Here is a 14,997-nt window from a genome sequence, read left to right as displayed (position 1 = left end):
TCCAGGACTACGTGCTGAGGGACGCACTAAAGCTTGGGGCAGCTGCAGCAAAGGCTCAATGGGGAAAGACCACAGTGTAAGGTCCCCCCACCATAGTGAACTGAGGGGCTGGATCCATGGGAAACCCCTCGAACTGTAGCCAGAAATTATTTGTTTGCTGTCAAATGTACATGGCATGAGAAATGAAATGGAAGGGTTGTGAGGCAACTCACTCCTGGATTGAAGGAAACTGATCTCCTTTCCACTCTTTGTATTGTTTGACTTGGTGCTTTTTGGAACTGTTTTGTAATGTATTTTTTTTTTACAGATTTTTATCAATAAAGTATATTTTGGAAGTTAATAAAAGAAAGTCTGGCAGAGGTAAAGGAGGGAAAGGACTGGGCAAAGGCGGAGCAAAGCGGCACCGCAAAGTGCTTCCTGACAATATCCAGGGCATCACCAAACCAGCAATCCGCCGCCTGGCTCGCCGTGGCGGGGTCAAGCGGATCTCGGGTTTGATCTATGAGGAGACTCGCGGGGTGTTGAAGGTTTTCCTGGAGAATGTGATCAGGGATGCAGTCACCTACACTGAGCACGCCAAGCGCAAGACGGTCACTGCCATGGATGTGGTGTACGCTCTGAAACGGCAGGGCCGCACAACTCGACCCTTTCCAGCAAACACACACTCTTCGAAGAGCCACCCACCATCTCACAGAGAGAGCAGTGAGCTGGAAACGGGAGATGGGATAGGCTAATATAAAAGCAAAATACTGCGGATGCTGGAAATCTGAAACAAAAACAAGAAATGCTGGATTCACTAAGCAGGTCTGGCAGCATCTGTGGAAAGAGAAGCAGAGTTTACGTTTCGGGTCAGTGACCCTTCTTCGGAACTGACAAATATTAGAAAAGTCACAGATTATAAACAAGTGAGGTGGGGGTTGGGCTAGAGATAACAAAGGAGAAGGTGCAGATTGGACCAGGCCACATCGCTGACCAAAAGGTCACGGAGCACAGGCAATCACTGAGGAAGGAGATGTGGCTGTGAAAACGAGTTTTGGTAGATACCTGATCAAACACCAGGAGGGAAATAGAAAGCAATGAAGGTGAACAAGGTAAAAGAGACAAGCGAAAATCCCGATGGGATAGGCTGTTCAGAACTGACTGGAATAAATCTGTGCTGTGTTCGGGTAGAAAACTGGAATCCCCGAAATTGACATTTCAGTTGCAGCAAGGATGTGCAGTGGATTTGATTTTCTAAACGGGCTGTGTAAACAGTGCCCGAGACTCTACAATTAGTTATTTCCCCAGTCCACACATGCCCTCAGTGAAAAGCCACATCACTCCTCCAGAATCACTCATTGTTTTCATAGAATTTCAAAATGATTTCGCTGCAATGAGGGAATCCGGGAATTTTGCAGCAGCCGTTGAATCGGTCACTGGAACCAGACCCACTTGTGATGTTATTTCCCCCGAGACGGTGTTTCCTGCACTGAAACTGACAGGGTTTGTGAAACTGGTCAGTTTCAGCTCAATCATTCAGGTACCTGGAATTCCCACAGCTTGAGCCCGCGCTCACTTCTGCTTGGTCACCCTCTTCCCATTCACATTTCTTAACCAATCGCAGAGCCTCGAATTGGGGAAAATGCAGCAAATCATTGGCTTAAATTGTCGAAATTGGCAGAACGTTTGAATTCGAAAAAGGCGCCAATTTCAGTGTCGGCAAAAAGCGAATTACTGGAAAATCTATTTAAAGTTGTTCGTAAAATATTTTCCACCAACCTTTAAAAACCTTTCTTTTTTCCGCTATTATCGCCACAAATTCCTGGCGCTATTTTACGCACAGCTTTAACCTGTCATTTTTTCCCCCACTTCTTATCTGTAACCGGCGGTGGAAGACTCCATTCAGCAATCCTTAAGGGACCAATAACTCAAACTCGGTGTGGAAAGGAATAAATTAGACTATTGGTAATTCCCCTTCACACAGGGATCAGGGGGACAGAGAGAAGCCACTGAAATAGTTGCTCATAAACATTTTAAATAGTTCCTATTCTGTTCTGTTACTGACATGCTTGAATCAGACAGTAATCAGCCCTTTCAGAGACTGTGGGTGGCTCTGAAAAGAGTCTTTGGTTTATTAGATGACATTTTGTCTGCTTTACATTTTCTGGGAGCTTTGAGCGCTGGTTTTCTTGGGTAGCACCCCGCCCTGAGCGATGGTCACCCCTCCCAGCAGCTTGTTGAGCTCCTCCTCGTTGCGGACGGCCAGCTGCAGGTGTCTGGGGATGATGCGGGTCTTCTTGTTGTCCCGGGCCGCGTTACCGGCCAGCTCGAGGATTTCAGCGGTCAGATACTCGAGCACAGCAGCCAGATCGACCCGGGCTCCAGCACCCACATGCTCAGCATAGTTGCCCTTTCTCAGGAGCCTGTGAACACGGCCCACCGGGAACTGCAGTCCAGCCCGGGAGGAGCGAGACTTGGCTTTGGCCCGAGCTTTCCCGCCGGTCTTTCCTCCAGACATTTCCACAATCTCACAAATACTTTCACAAATGGATAATTTACGCAGCATTTACTTTACTTAAAGACTGAGAACTCTCCTCAATGGTCGGTACTTAATTCTATTTGCCTATTTTCTTCACCAATCAGGTCACTGACCAACACAAAAGGGCGGGATTTACCCGCCACGACATCAGAAGCAGAGAATTTGTCAATTTCAAAAAGCCCGCCAATTTCATTGTCGGAAAGGAGCGGATTAAAATAAATGTCATCCTTAGTCAAAGATTTAAAGTCCCATCTCTTGATTTTGTTTTATTCAACTTGTAAAATGTTATTTAAATTGTGACTCATTCGACAATCGCTTTCAAACTGTCCCGGGTGGGGCCTGCATTGGCCTGAAGTGAAATACTCAGTTTCGTTTTCAATCAGAGCCCAGTGTCCTTCTCTGAAAAGAGGAAGCCGGATCAAGTCCTCAAACGGCCCTGAACTTGCTCTGTAATAATCCCATCCCAGGCTGTTACACTGCGGAGAGTTGCTGTTAATAAAATGATTAATCAGTGAAGGGATTAAGGTCTAATCCTTGCCGCTGTAATCAGCTGTTAATGCGGTCATTCAGGGGCTGTGAAAAAACAGAATAAGAGCAGCTTTAAGCAAAAAAAGTGAAGGCGGGTGATCAGATTATGGGTTCGTGTTCGGTTAATAACAGGAGATACAAACACAGCAGTGGGATCGTTATTATATTATACATTGTCATAAAGTGATTTCATAGAGATGTCGGATGCAGCTTTTTCAGAGATTGTTGGTGGCTCTTAAAAGAGCCGTTGTGTTTGGGATGTTTTTCAGTCCATTGTGCAGTTTTACTTGGAGCTGGTGTACTTGGTCACCGCCTTTGTCCCTTCCGACACGGCGTGCTTGGCCAGCTCCCCGGGCAGCAGCAGGCGCACGGCGGTCTGGATCACCCGGAGCTGATGGTTGTTGTAATGGGCCAGGCGGGAAGCCTCACCCGCGATGCGCTCGAAAACATCGTTCACAAACGAGTTCATGATGCTCATGGCCTTGGAGGAGATGCCGGTGTCGGGATGAACCTGCTTCATCACTTTGTAGATGTAGATGGAGTAACTCTCCTTCCTCCGCTTCTTGCCGCCCTTTGTTGACGGTTTATTTAAGGTTTTCTTGGCGCCTTTCTTAGGAGCTGCTTTCTTCTCTTTTTTTTATTTCCAAAATATACTTTATTGATAAAAATCTGTTAAAAATACATTGCCAAACAGTTTCAAACAGCACCAAAAAATACAAACATTGCAAGGGCGATCAGTTTCCTTCAATACAATCATGAGTTGCTTCACAACCCTTCCATTTCACATTTGTCATGCCAATTACATTTTTACATTTACAGCAAATGAAAATTTTCCCGATACAGTTCGAGGGGTTTCCCAGGGGTCCAGCCCCTCGGTTCAGCTTGGTGGGGGGACCTTACCATTTTCAGTTTCAGATACAGAAATAAACCAAACCCCTTCCGAGTGCGGATTAAATAGACAATCCCACAGCTCTATGCTAATGAGGGATGGGAGAAAGTAAAGATTGTGATTGGGTGATTGGCAGTGATGTCACAATAGTTTTATATCTGCAACCAATCACAAACTCTCTCACTGCATTCAGGAATTACATTTCCCAAAGACTCTCTCCAGCCCCAGTTTCTATTGAAAAATCCACCGGGAAATGACGCATGGCTGCGAGGGTCTCTTATTCTCAGCAGCTTCTCACATTCCGGCCTCTAAGTTGAGCGGAAATATTTATTCAGGCAGTTTCAACAGCTCAGAGCCGACACTGGGTTAGAAACCAGAAATAGGAATACGGGTCACAAACAAGGAGTTTATGTTGAACCTTTATAAATCTCACTGGTTAGCATTGTGTCTAATTCTAGGTTCCACATTTTAGCAGGGATATCAAGGCCTGAGAGAGAGTGCAGAGGAGATTGACTAGAATGGCACGAGAGATGCGTGAAAGGATGTCAAAGCTACCTCGACTACACTCCTTCACACCCAACCTCCTGTAAGGACTCCATTCCATTCTCCCAGTTTCTCCGTCTCCGACGCATCTGCTCTGATGATGCTACCTTCCATGACGGTGCTTCTGATATGACCTCCTTTTTCCTCAACCGAGGATTTCCCCCCACTGTGGTTGACAGGGCCCTCAACCGTGTCCGACCCATTCCCCGCACCTCTACCCTCACCCCTTCCCCTCCCTCCCAGAACCGTGACAGGGTTCCCCTTGTCCTCACTTTTCATCCCACCAGCCTCCATATCCAAAGGATCACCCTCCGCCATTTTCGCCACCTCCAGCGTGATGCCACTACCAGTCGCATCTTCCCCTCCCTTCCCCTGTCAGCATTCCGAAGGGATCGTTCCCTCCGCGACACCCTGGTCCACTCCTCCATTACCCCCACCACCTCGTCCCCGTCCCAGGGCACCTTCCCCTGCAATCGCAGGAGGTGTAATACCTGCCCATTTACCTCCTCTCTCCTCACTATCCCAGGCCCCAAACACTCCTTTCAGGTGAAGCAGCGATTTACTTGTACTTCTTTCAATGTAGTATACTGTATTCGCTGCTCACTGTGTGGTCTCCGCTACATTGGAGAGACCAAGCGCAGACTGGGTGACCGCTTTGCGGAACATCTCCGCTCAGTCCGCAAGCAGGACTCTGAGCTTCCGGTTGCTTGCCATTTCAACACTCCCCCTGCCCTCATGCTCACATCTCTGTCCTGGGATTGCTGCAGTGTTCCAGTGAACATCAACGCAAGCTCGAGGAACAGCGTCTCATCTACCGATTAGGCACACTACAGCCTGCCGGACTGAACATTGAGTTCAATAATTTCAGAGCATGACAGCCCCCCATTTTACTTTCATTTTTAGTTATTTTTTCTTCCTTTTTTGTACATTCTTTTTTACATTTTTTACTATCTTTTTTTGCATTTATTTCATTTCATCTTAGTTTGTTCAGTTTGCTTACCCACTGTTTTTTTCAGGTTTTTTTTCAGGTTTGCACTTGCTGCTGTTCAATATTCAGTGTATTCACACCTAATCTGTACTAATGCTTTGTCTTTCAACACACCATTAACATATTGTTTGCCTTTGCTCCGTGACCTTTTGGTCAGCTATGTGGCCTGGTCCAATCTGCACCTTCTCCTTTGTTATCTCTTACCCCACCCCCACCTCACTTGCTTATAATCTGTGACTTTTCTAATATTTGTCAGTTCCGAAGAAGGGTCACTGACCCGAAACGTTAACTCTGCTTCTCTTTCCACAGATGCTGCCAGACCTGCTGAGTGATTCCAGCTTTTCTTGTTTTTGTAGCAAATCTAGGGTCGTTCTTCTTGGTGCAGAGATGTTAATGTAATATTTAATAGTTGTGTTCTACATTCTAATGGGTTGAAGAGGAACTGTTCCCACTGGCAGAAGGGTCTGGAACCAATGGACACAGAATTGTTAAAAGAATCAGGGGAAGATGAGGTGATATTTTAACACGCGTTCTGATGATCAGAAATGTACTGCTTGAAAAGGGAGGTGAAAACAGATTCAATAATAACTTTCCTGAGGGAATTGGATCATTATTTGATGGGGAAATTACAGGGCAATGTGAAAATGACAGGGAGGTGGGACTGATTGGATAGATCGTTCAAAGAGCAGCACAATTGTTCAAATGAACTCTTTCTGTGTTGTAAAATTGTGATTATTGCTGTTCAGAAACATCCTGACACATCATGTCGCCTTTCAGTTCACCAGTTTTAAACACCTGGAACTGAGCTGAGTATTATACTGGGCTGTGATTATAGCATCAGAGACCAAAAGACAGCGGCCCAGTCCCAAAATCCACAGAAAGACTCAATGTGTTGCTCCATGTGAGCGATGCTGTTAGAGCAATGAGCATAGCTGCCTTCCAAACAGCTGGAATAAAAACAGAAAATACTGGAAATACTCAGCAGGTCAGGCAGCATCTGTGGAGAGAGAACAGAGTTAATGTTTCAGGTCAATGACCTTCCAAGCATCTGTGCCCGGGTTTGATTCCCAGCCATTACAGTTTGGCATTCCTTAAATTCCTCAGATGAGAAACTGAAAGATAGGAACTGAGTTGGGTGCTGTCTCGAAGGAATTTTGTTTCCCAAAGCAAGAAGTGTATAATTTGAATAAACATATTTCCAACGCTGATTTCCTTCAAATTAAAGTTCAATTGAACTCTGATTTTACTCCTTTTTATTGATAATTATTATTTGACCTGAATCATACAGTGGACTCAAAATAGAATTACTCAGATTCATTTTCCCACAGCTATTCCCGTTCCTTATAAGAAACAATTCCTAGATTCTGGAAGCTGTGAATTGGAGGGTAACAAACATATCCACACTATTCAAGAAAGGAACGAGAGAGAAAGCAAAGAACTAGAGGCCAGTTTGCCTGACATCAGCAATGGGGAATATGCTATAATCTATTATTACAGACATGGTAAATGGTGATGTGGAATATCAGAATATGGTTGGTCAGAGTCAACATGGATTTATTAAAAGGAAATTGTCAATGATAAATTATTAGAATATGTTGATGTTGTAACTGCCAGGGTAGATAAGGGGAACCAGTGGATGTAGTCTGTTTGGATTTTCAAAAAGCATTCAATAAGTTATCAAACAAGTGGTTATTACACCAATGTAGGTCCCATGCAATTTGGGGATAATATATTAGTATAGATTGAGTAGTAGTTAACAGACAAAAAACAGAGAGTAGGAGTAACCGAGTCATTTTCGGCAGGAAAGCTGTAAGTAGTTGGATACTGCAAGGATTGGTGCTCGGGACTCAGTTATTTACATTCTGGATCAATGACTTAGATGAGGTGACGGAATGTCATGTTATCCATGTTTGCCGATGATATAAAGTGAGGTGGCAAAGTAAACTGTGAGGTGGATGCAAAGGGGGAAAAAAGGGATTTAGACAGACTAAGTATGTGGGCAAGAATGTGAGAGATGGAATATAATGGGGAGAAGTGTACAGTTACACACTTTGGCAGGGCGGCGCAGTGGTTAGCACCGCAGCCTCACAGCTCCAAGGACCCGGGTTCGATTCCGGGTACTGCCTGTGTGGAGTTTGCAAGTTCTCCCTGTGTCTGCGTGGGTTTTCTCCGGGTGCTCCGGTTTCCTCCCACAAGCCAAAAGACTTGCAGGTTGATTGGTAAATTGGCCATTATAAATTGTCACTAGTATAGGTGGGTGGGAGGGAAATATCGGGACAGGTGGGGATGTTTGGTAGGAATATGGGATTAGTGTAGGATTAGTATAAATGGGTGGTTGATGTTCGGCACCGTGTCGGTGGGCCGAAGGGCCTGTTTCAGTGTTGTATCTCTGATCTAAAACAGCAATACAGAACATTTTGGAAATTAGTGAGAGAATGGGAAATGTTTACATTCAGAGGGACCCGATTGTCCTTGTCCAGGAATCACAGAAAGTTAACGTGCAGGTACTCAACCAATTAGGAAAGCAAATGATATGTTTGTCTTTATTGCAATGAGATTAGAGTATGAGTATTTATTGCAATTATACAGCGTGAGATCACACTTGGAGTGCTGTGCAGTTTTGGTCCCCTTATCGAAGGAAGGATATACTTTCCTTAGAGGAAGTACAGAGACGTGCCACTAGGCTGCTTCCTAGGATGAGGGGATTGTCCTATGTGAAGAGATTGAATAGACTAGGTCTCTATTCCCCAGAACTCAGTAGAGTGAGAGGTAATCTCACTGGCAGATAAAATGCTCAGTGGCTTGACATGGTAAATGCTGGGAGGATGTTTCCTCTTGCTGGGCAATCTAGAATGAAGGGTTACAGTCTCAGTATAAAGGGCTTGGTCATATTTGACTGAGAAGAGGAGATTTTCTTTTCAGTCAAAGGGTTATGAATCTTTGGAAATCTCTATCCCAGAGAGCTCTGGATGCTCAATCATTGTGTATATTCAAGAGAAATCGATAGGTTTTTGGATATTAAGGGAATCAAGGGGGCTGTGCCAGTGTGGTAAGATGGAGTTGAGGTAGGAGAACAGCTGTTATATTATTGAATGGTGGAACTATTTCAATGGGCAGAGTGGCCACTCCTGCTCTTATTTCTTATGTAAACTTTCATTCCCTCCCAGGGATTGTTTTATTCTTCAAAAAGAGAAATACTGCAGCCGCTAGAAATCTGAATAACAGAAGATTCCGGAAACACTGAGCAGTTCCAGCAGTATCTGTGGAGAGAGGAAGGGAGGAGCAATGTTTCAGGTCTATAGAAGGGTCACAGAACTGGACCATTAACCCGAGCTTCTCTTCTCCACAGTTGTTTCCGGACTGGCTGAGTGTTTTCAGTATTTTAGCTTTTTTTCTTTCTATATGTTATCTCTTTCCCTTTTGACTGTTTGCTGTGAAACTTTCAGCATTGTGCTCAGTTCTTTGTGTAGTTATGTTTTCTTTATTTGAAGTAATGCAAATAGTATCCTGAAAAATCAGACAGAAATACTGCTCAATGTAGTGTAATATATAACAGGGCACATTTACAAATATCAGATCAATATAGTAAACATTTTTATTAAGAATTGATTACTTTTATTTTCAGTATAAAAATGTGAAGCAATATGAGTTTATTACAAAGTTTATTACCTCACATTACCTGTTTATTAACCCTGACAGGCTGTGCCAATTTCTGCTTCTATTTTGCAGTTCTCACTTTCAGCTAGCAAATGTCAGCAATCTGTGATACAGTGCAGTTTACAGGTCAGACAGTCAACAATACATGCAATAATTGTTCAGATTATGGAGGACAGGTGGGATTTAGAAATACTGGGAATGGAGATGAGTTGTTATTACACTGAGTTTGCCCAAAGATTAGAGACACCATTGTGGCAAATCAGTCTGTTGTCCTGTACATGAGAATGAGAATCATTCTTTATTTGTGGCTATCTGTCAGTCTCTATTACTGAGTGGGAGTGTGGGATTCATGCTGCATTGGTCAGTCTCTGGTACAAAGTGTCATATTCACTCTGAATGTATAAGGCTCTGGAACTGTTTGTGTGTGTGGAATTCATTCTGTATCTGTCAATCTCTGGTACTATATATGAATGTGGCATATATGTTATAGCTCTCAGTGTCACTGTATGTGTGTGTGGGTTTCATTTGATATCTGTCAGCCTCTGTTTCTGTACACGACTGTCAGATTCATGCTGTGCCAAAATGTCCCTGTTGCTGTATGTGACTGTGTGATTCATTCTGTATCTGTCATTCCCTGGTATTATGTGTCAGTATAGACTCATTCTTTATCCCAGTCACATGCACTATATTTGAGAGTGCGATTAATTCTGTACCTTTAAGTCACTGGTATTATATGTAAGTGTTGGATTTCTGTTGGATCTCTCAGTTATTTTTTCTGTTGTGAATTTGGGATGGACATAACATCTGTCAGTCTCTGGTACTGCCTGTGAGTGTGTGTTTTGTTCAGTATCTGTCAGTCTCAGGTACTGTCCGCGTGTGTACTTTTTGTTCAATATTTTCAGTTTCTGGTACTGCCTGTGAGTGTAGGTTATGTTCAATGTCTGTCAGTCTCTGGCACTGCCTGTGAGTGTAGGTTATGTTCAGTATCTGTCAGTCTCTGGTACTGCCTGTGAGTGTGGGTTTTGTTCAGTATCTGTCAGTCTCTGGTACTTCCTGTGAGTGTGGGTTTTGTTCAGTATCTGTCAGTCTCTGGTACTGCCTGTGAGTGTAGGTTATGTTCAATGTCTGTCAGTCTCTGGCACTGCCTGTGAGTGTAGGTTATGTTCAGTATCTGTCAGTCTCTGGTACTGCCTGTGAGTGTGGGTTTTGTTCAGTATCTGTCAGTCTCTGGTACTTCCTGTGAGTGTGTGTTTTGTTCAGTATCTGTCAGTCTCTGGTACTGCCTGTGAGGGTGGGTTTTGTTCAGTATCTGTCAGTCTCTGGTACTGCCTGTGAGTGTAGGTTATGTTCAATGTCTGTCAGTCTCTGGCACTGCCTGTGAGTGTAGGTTATGTTCAGTATCTGTCAGTCTCTGGTACTGCCTGTGTGTGTGGGTTTTGTTCAGTATCTGTCAGTCTCTGGTACTTCCTGTGAGTGTGGGTTTTGTTCAGTATCTGTCAGTCTCTGGTACTGCCTGTGAGTGTGGGTTTTGTTCAGTATCTGTCAGTCTCTGGTACTGCCTGTGAGTGTAGGTTATGTTCAATGTCTGTCAGTCTCTGGCACTGCCTGTGAGTGTAGGTTATGTTCAGTATCTGTCAGTCTCTGGTACTGCCTGTGTGTGTGGGTTTTGTTCAGTATCTGTCAGTCTCTGGTACTTCCTGTGAGTGAGGGTTTTGTTCAGTATCTGTCAGTCTCTGGTACTGCCTGTGAGTGTGGGTTTTGTTCAGTATCTGTCAGTCTCTGGTACTGCCTGTGAGTGGAGGTTATGTTCAGTATCTGTCAGTCTCTGGTACTGCCTGTGAGTGTGGGTTTTGTTCAGTATCTGTCAGTCTCTGGTACTTCCTGTGAGTGTGAGTTTTGTTCAGCATGTCAGTCTCTGGTACTGCCTGTGAGTGTGGGTTTTGTTCAGTATCTTTCAGTCTCTGGTACTGCCTGTGTGTGGGATGCATTCAGTAGCTATTAATCTCTGGGTTAGTTTGTCATTCTGGATTCACTCTACACAAAATTACATAGTATTTACAGCACAGAGACAGGCTTTTCTGCCCAAGTGCTGGTAGTTCCAATGAGGTTACTCCAACCCTACTTCATCTAATCCTATCAGCAAATCTCTCAAATTGTTTCTGCCTCATTTAATCATTTAGCTTGATGTTAAATGTAACAATGTTCAGCAGCTCAAGTGCTGTCAAAGCAGGGTAAAGAAGATTCCCCTGAGTTATTTATTTAATTTATGACTGACTATTTCATATCGACAGCTTTGGACTCCACCACAAGTGGGAAACATCTCTACCTCTACCCTAACGAAACCCTTCATATTATTCAATGCTTCTATTAGGTGACCACTTAGAGAAAAGAGCCCAGGCTTGTTCAATAGTATGAACTCCTGTGGAACATATAGCTCATTTTGCATTTATGGAATAAATACTGTATCTCAGTCTGAAACTGTATGTGATTTTAGATTGGCATATAATGTGTAGCTCAGGCTGCAATAAATAACTGAGACAATATCTTTCACTCTAACACTATAGTTTTGTGGAGTGCTATGTTATTTGTCATTCAGTCTGTTCTGATAGAATATATAATGTTACCTTTAAGTCTGAGGCAATGGGGGGTCAGGTACAGGGTCCGGGGGTGCCCAATGGGGGCGGTTGGAGCTTTGAGGGTGGCCCTCCATGGGGAACAGGGTGCCTAGTCAGGAGGACCCCCCCGCAGCCCGCAAGAAAGATGCCTGGTTTTATCAGGCAGGGTTCTTGGTGCCTTTGCCACACTGCCTCCCCGCCCCCAACCCAACCGAGGATAAAATACCTGCAGCAGAGAGAGGAGGCCCATAAGTGGCTGTTAATTGGCCAATTAATGGCCTTGATTGGCCTGGGGCAGACAGGCTGTTTCTCCCCAACCCCGTTCCCTGTAATATTGCAGTGGGTGTGGGAGGGGGTCAGAAAATTTCCATCAGATTGGAAGTTGGCAAATGTTACACTGCTTTTTCAGGAAAGGAGGGAGAGAGAAAACTGTGAACTACAGGCCAGTTAGCCTAATATCAGTCCTTGGGAAAATGCAGGAAGTCTGAACAATGCATTGAGAAAAGCATTCAAACAAGTCAACATGATTTTCCTGAAGGGAAATCTTGTTTGACAAATTTATGAGAGTTTTTTGAGGATGTAACTAGCAGGGTAAAGGGAAACTAGTCATATTCCTGGATTTCCAAAAGGCATTCAATAAGGTGCTACATAAAAGGTTAATAGAGAAGATAAGGGACTCATGGAATTGTGGGTAATATATTAGCATGGATAGAGGATTGGTTAATGGACAGGAAGCAAAGAGTGGGTATAAACAGATTGGCAGGCAGTGAATAATGGAGTGTCGCAAGGATAAGTGCTGGGGTCTCAGCTATTTACAATCTAAATTAATGACTTAGATGAAGAGACAGAGAGTAATGTATCTAAGTTTGCTGATGATACAAAGGTAGGTGGAAAGGGAAGCTGTGGGAGGACATAGAGAGGCTGCAAAGAGATATAGACAAGTTCAGTGAGTGGGCAAGAAGATGGTAGATGGAGGAAAATGTAGGGAAGTGTGAAGTTCTTCACTTTGGTCATAAGAATAGAAAAGTAGAATATTTGATAAAAGGTGTGAAACTTGTAACTGTTGGTGTTCAAAGAGACTTGAGTGTTCTTGCACAAGGAATACAGAAAGTTAGCATGCAGGTACAACAAGCAATTAAGAAGGCAAATGGCGTGTTGGCCTTTATTGCGAGGGGATTAGAATACAGCAATAAAGAAGTGAGTTACAATTGTACAGGATTTCGGTGAGACCACATCTGGAATACAGTGTGAATTTTTGGTCTGGACACTTAAGAAAGGATATATGTGCATTGGAGGCGGTGCAGCAAATGTTCACTAAATTAGTCCCTGGGATGAGGGGATTGTCCTATGATGGGAGGCTGAGTAAATTGGGCCTATGCTCTGGAGTTTAGAAGAATGAGAGGTGATCTCATTGAAACATACAAAATTCCGAAGGGGCTGGATAGGGGAGACACTGAGAGATTGTTTCTGCTGGTCAGAGAATCTAAAACATGGGGACACAGTCCCACGATAAGGGGCTGATCATTTAGGACTGAGATGAGGAGAAATTACTTCACTCAAAGGGTTGTGAATCTTTGGAATTTTCTACTCCAGAGGATTGTGGATGCTCCATCATTGAATACATGTAAAGCTCCGATAGACAGATTTTTGATCTCTCAGAGAATCAGGGGATAAGGTGAGCAGGCGGGAAAGTGGAATTGAAGCCTAAGATCATCCACGATGGTACTGAATGGCGGGGCAGGCTCCACGGGCCACATGATCTACTCCTGCTCCAGTTTTGTGTGTTTTTGTGTTCTGACTACTTCTGCTGTCGGTGATTGTGGAACTGATGTCTCTGCTCTCTGTGAGTGATACTGTTCTTACTGTGTGTGAGGAGCTGGCTGCACTTCCCCTTGTGTCGAGGAATCACTACATTAATTCAGCTTCCTCAAGTATTGCCTGTAGAAAGAAAAAGTATTAATTATAATTCAGGAAGAGATGTGGTGGAAGTTACAAGAGAGACCAAAACAATTTTTCAATGAATAATCATTGTGAACAATCACAAAGGAAACCCAGTAATACAAACAGAATCAGTGTCTGATTCCACTGCAGTCCTGCAGCCCCCAGCTACTGCATACCAGGGGCTTTGGCCATTTTACAACAATTAAATAACATCCAGAAACAATCCACTGGGCCATGAATGGGACTGACCGACGGAACAGGGACTTTTACACAGGTCAGATTTCCTGTTCCCGCTCCCATGGTCTAACCGTTCAAATGAAACCAAACAGCCGCTGTTTAAAATGTGTCCTTCACACTTCTCACCTGGTGCCTATAATAGTGTAACTCTTTGTGTAACTCCCCACATCCTGACTGTCCGCTTCTGTTTCCACACTTCACTGTCCAATAACAACAAACTGTGGGAACAGGCTATATCCCTCTCATTCCGCGAGCGCGGACATGATGGGCCGAATGGACTCATTCTGTGCCGGAAGTTTTCTACGTTTCTGGCTGAAGTGCTGCAGAAATCTGGGCCTGCGCTCCCCTCCCCCAGCACTGCCTGTGAGCGGAAGAAGATGGTTTAAAACAGCCGCGAATGGAGAGATCCCGGTCCCGGGGGAAGGGAGCAAACAGCAGCCTCCTTCCAGCAGCACACCGCTTTGGGAGCATGTCCGCAGATAGACTCAGAGATCAGCATCGAGTCCGGGGCAAGTTCAGGGGCAGGCGGGGGCTGTTTGTAGGAGGCGGAGTGGATCTGAAACTGGTCTCGGAACATGGAGTGAGTGGAGAGGCCATTCTCCGGTTGTGTGTGGACAAGGGGATGGAGACAGAATGGGAAGAAACTTATTGTGGTGGAGTGAAACAGTGACAATATTTGTGTTGCGGTGGTTCTTTTGCGGGTATCCATAATGATTATTATTTGAGAGATTAAATTCATTAAAACTCTATATCTTTGATCTCACCTGTATTTTAGTTACAAACATACTTTTGTTCAAACAGGGAAATGATTGAATGAACCAGAATAAATGGGCTATTTCCTCCACCCAAGTTACAAGGAAGAGTGCCATCAGCTCCTTCTCACACACAATATGTACATTATCACTCACAGAGCGCAGAGACACAGACAGGTCATCAGTTCCACAGTCTCAGACAGCAGAAATAGTTCCAGAGACACATTTTCAATCCATCAATCAAATAGAGCAGGAAAGACAGACGTTGTTTCTATGTCACCGCAACTCATTACCACTGACAGGTAGATACATACATCCCAGTCCAACTT

The sequence above is a fragment of the Heterodontus francisci genome, unplaced genomic scaffold (genome assembly GCF_036365525.1).
Source record: "Heterodontus francisci isolate sHetFra1 unplaced genomic scaffold, sHetFra1.hap1 HAP1_SCAFFOLD_43, whole genome shotgun sequence".
Taxonomy (NCBI): domain Eukaryota; kingdom Metazoa; phylum Chordata; class Chondrichthyes; order Heterodontiformes; family Heterodontidae; genus Heterodontus; species Heterodontus francisci.
Note: the sequence above shows the minus strand (reverse complement) of the source record.